A 4,373-nucleotide genomic window follows, 5' to 3' on the forward strand; every position below is an offset into this window, starting at 1 on the left:
TTTGCCATTCTCTAGAATCATAACCCTTCTCCAAGCTTACCTAATCTTTCAGAGACTACTGATGATGTCTTAGCCACCATACTCAAATAATTTCAGTATCTAACAATCTAATTTATTTTAGTCTGTTGACTGCTAAGTTTAAATCTGTTGACTTAAACTCATAGAAGGTAACAATTTTCTTATTATCTCTTTACTTATCTTAGTATTCAACTCACTAATAACCATTCTGTTCTGTCTTCTGTCCTTTACAATTCAGAGATCATTTTTCTTGTCAGAGAAAGCAGTAACAAGCAAATAGTTCTGCCTGTTGTCTATTGTCCACTGTTGGTTATCATAGCCCCATCCTCCATGAGCAGAAGGCCTATCTTATTTTTTTCAAAGAGAGCTATAAAGGTCCTTTGTCACTTTGAGTATCAACATTTTTAATCTACTGTTATGACCTATGCTATGATTTTGTGTCTCCATTATTTTCACTTGTTTCCATCTTCTGTTTGTCATGTCAAAATCTCATTTGGCTAGTAAGTTTCATATGGATTTATATTCATCTCTTTAGACAATATTCCCTTTTCCTCTTTTTTGGAATTGTTTTAACTTTTAAATTTTCATTAATCATAGATTTCCATCCATTGTCAATTGGCCTACCAGGAGAATTTTAGTCCGAAAGATTCTGCTTATCCTTTGCCTTAACCCCATAAAATCAATTGTCCCTAAATCTAAGAAGCTTATTTGACTAAATGTACTTTTCTTTTGTTTATCACAAATGAAAGATCAATGGCATGACCACTTTCACTCCAGATCCTAATCATTTCCACTTTAAATATTCCTCCTTATTCATCAAAATCTAGTTCCAAAAGATACTTTCCCTTGTTGCTTCCTCTTTCTGCCTTATTAAGGACAAATAATCATTAAGGTCAATCGACAACACAGTTGGAGAGGGAGAGAAGGAGGAAGAGAGGGGGAGAAAGAAAGATGGAGGAAAAGAGGGAGAGGGAGAGGGAGGGAATCCATAAAGTCTATCATTACTATAATGATAGAGTTTTGCTATAAATTGAAGTCAGACTCACCATCCTATAGGTTGCTGACTTCATTCTCTTTCCTTTTTTGAAAGGTGGAACATTTGTCATTCTCTAGAATCACAACCCTTCTCCAAACCTCCCTAATTTTTCAGAGACTACTGATGATGTCTCAGACATCATACTCACTAATAATTTGTGGCTTGATGCTAATTTTTAAATTTATTTCTTATTTTACTCATCTATTTTCTCCTTCTGTCAAGGTGATTAATAATCTATTTCAAGGACAATATCACTTCTCCTTTTCTTCTTCCACAGATACTTAATGAAATGTTGTTAATTTTATTCTCTTTAATCTGCAGTTCTTAGGTACTCTTACGTTAGTATATCTTTTGAATATACAAAGGTACACTCTTTTTCTTATTTGTTCTATTTCTGGTGAAGCCATAGTCTATAAACAAGTAACATTTCTAATTTTTTGTCATACTTATGAGGTCAAATATGCTTCCTTTCATAAGAGCTCAAGTGTATATTGATTGCTACAAGTCATTAATTCGTGAGGGAATAGATTTCACTGCTGGTTTTTTTCTTGTGTATTATTTCCTATGAATTACTGGGAGTTTTTGCTACTTTTGTTTCTTTGATGTAGCTGTATAATATCTAGCTCACAAACAATAAAAGGATAATTCTCTTCTTTCCTTTTTAGAATAAATCCCTCTTGCTTGGATTTGAAAGACTGCAGGCAAATATATGTTGACCTGCCCCATTAGTTGTACTCTAACACTTTTAAAGACCTCATGATGCCTGTATTTTAAATTCTGGCCCAGAAATCAGAATCCTATTTGTAGATACTGTCTTGTAGATGAGCTGTTCACTTCCTAAATCTGCATTCTCTTCCATGGCACTGACAGAAGCAGTTGACTTGATGAAAGCATCGCCTGTGCTCCAGGGACTTTGTTTGTCTATGATTTTGAATTTCTCAGTAATGCCTTCTAGAATTCTTTTTGTAGTAGTATCTGTTCCCATATGAATCGCTAGCAGTAGGTGGCAGCAATTAGTCCTGAAAAGTCTTGTGAACCCCTCCATCACATCTCAGACACATGCTTAAGAAAGTTCTTTATTGTTAATGTCAGGGTAAAAAACAGCTGCCTTGAATTTTGAAGACAGCCAAGATGGTGGAAGAGGAAGCAGCACAGCTCTCCTAACATTCCCCAACTTACAACTATGAAATAATGCCTTAAATTGAATTCTGGAGTATCAGAGCCTATAGAAGGTAGGAGTGCTGTAATATTCCAGCCCAAGACAATTTAGGAAGTCAGAAAAGAAGGTCTGTGACATGGGGGTAGGGACTAGCCCAGATCATATTTAGCAGCAATGCCAGCTATAGGCCATAGAGGTTGGAATAGCAGAAGCAGTAGCTTCAGGACCTCTCAAGTCAGAAATGGCATCTGGTGAGAAAGAGATTACAGGGGAGACAATCACTAGCACTGGGTGCAAGGCAAGGTGCTGTCTGACAGCTTCGCTGACCATAGCTACTTCTAGATCATAGTTCCAGAGCAGAAAGGAGTACTTTCAATAACAAGAGAGCAGGGACCCTGAGGAGGAACATTCCTTGCAGTCCAAAAGGAACAGGGGCGCTAAGTAGCAGTATTGCTTTTGGTCCAAAAGGAGCAGGGGCCTTAAGAAGCAGAATCACTTGCTGCTGCATATGATCAGGGGTCATTCTAAGGCAAGGACCTGGAGCAAGGACCAGGAAAGCAGTGATATTGCCTATTCCCAGATTACACCACTTGGGAAGCATTGGAAACTTCTGAACCTCTAGAACTAGCTCTAAAGCACTGTGAAAAAGACTGAAGTTTGCAACAGTGCACTCCCATAGTCACTGAGTGAAAAGAGTAACTTTAACATAAAGTTCAAAGTCAAGAAATAAGTTGGGAAAATAAGGAAACAATACAAAAGGAAACTGAACATAAAAAGCTACTATGATGACAAGAAAGATCAAAGCAGAAACTCAAAAGCAGACAAAGATGTTAAAAAAGTTATAACCAATGCTTAAAAGGAAAAAATGTGAACTGGACACAAGCTCAAGAAGAATTCCTAGAAGAGCTTAAAAATAAAATTTTAAGAATAAGAGAAGCAAAGGAAAAACTGGAAGAAATGAGAGTGATGAAAGAAAATTGCCAAAAAGCAATTAATATATTTATAAGAGAGGTACAAAAAATACTGAAGAAAAGGATACCTTAAAAAAAAGAATTGGTCAAACACTTAAAGAGTACAAAACATCACTGGGGAAAACAACACCTTAAAAAACAGAACTGGTCAAATGGAAAAAATGGTATAAAGACTTGATGAAAAAAATAATTCTTTAAAATTTAGAATTGGGCAAGTGAAAATTAATGACTCCAAGAACCACCAAGAAAAATAAAAAGAAGTGAAGAGAATAAAAAAAAAATAAAGCATAAAATATCTGATCAGAAAAACAATTGACTTGAAGAAAAATAGTTTGAAGAGAAATAATTTAAGAATTATTGGATTACATGAAAGTCATTATTAAAGGAAGAGCCTACACATGTTTTAAGAAATTATCAAGGAAAATTAGCTTGATATCCTAGAACCAGAAGGGAAAAAAGATATTGGAAGAAGTCATTATTCACTTCCTGAAAGAGATTCCCAAATGAAAACTCTCAGGAATATCATTGCCAAATTTCAGAGCTCCTAGTTCAAGAAGAACATATTGAAAGCATCCAGAAGAAACCATACAAATACTGAAAAGCCACAGTCAGGATTGCACAAGATTTAGCAGTTTCCATGTTAAAGGAGCAGATGGTTTAGAATACAATATTCTAAAAGTCAAAAGAGCTAGGATTACAACCAAGAATAACTCACCTAGCAAAATGGAGTATAATCTTACAAAGGGAAAAATGGATATTTATTTATTTTTTAAAATTAATTAATTAATTATCTTCTGTTTTCAACAATCACTTCCATATGTCTTGAATTTTCTCACCCTCAGGGGCGGAGCCAAGATGGCGGAGTAGAAAGACACACATACGCTACCTCCGAACGCACTGCCCATAAAATACCTGTAAAAAAAAAAAGAACCACCGGCAAATTCTGGAGTAGCAGAAGCCACAGAACAGAGAGGACGAGATTTCTACTCCAGAGAGCCTGAAAACCTCTCGCAAAAGGTCCCTTGCGCCCCGGAACCAGAGCAGAGCCCAACCCTGCCTCGGTGGCACAGCGCCAAAAGGAGCAGATCCAAGCAGGCTTCAAGGACAGAATCTCCAGCAGCCACATGGGTCCCTCCACCCACAGGTGACAAGGGTCGGTGAGAGGGTCTCTATGGCGGGTCGAGAGGGC

Source organism: Notamacropus eugenii, chromosome X (assembly GCF_028372415.1).
Source record: "Notamacropus eugenii isolate mMacEug1 chromosome X, mMacEug1.pri_v2, whole genome shotgun sequence".
Classification (NCBI taxonomy): domain Eukaryota; kingdom Metazoa; phylum Chordata; class Mammalia; order Diprotodontia; family Macropodidae; genus Notamacropus; species Notamacropus eugenii.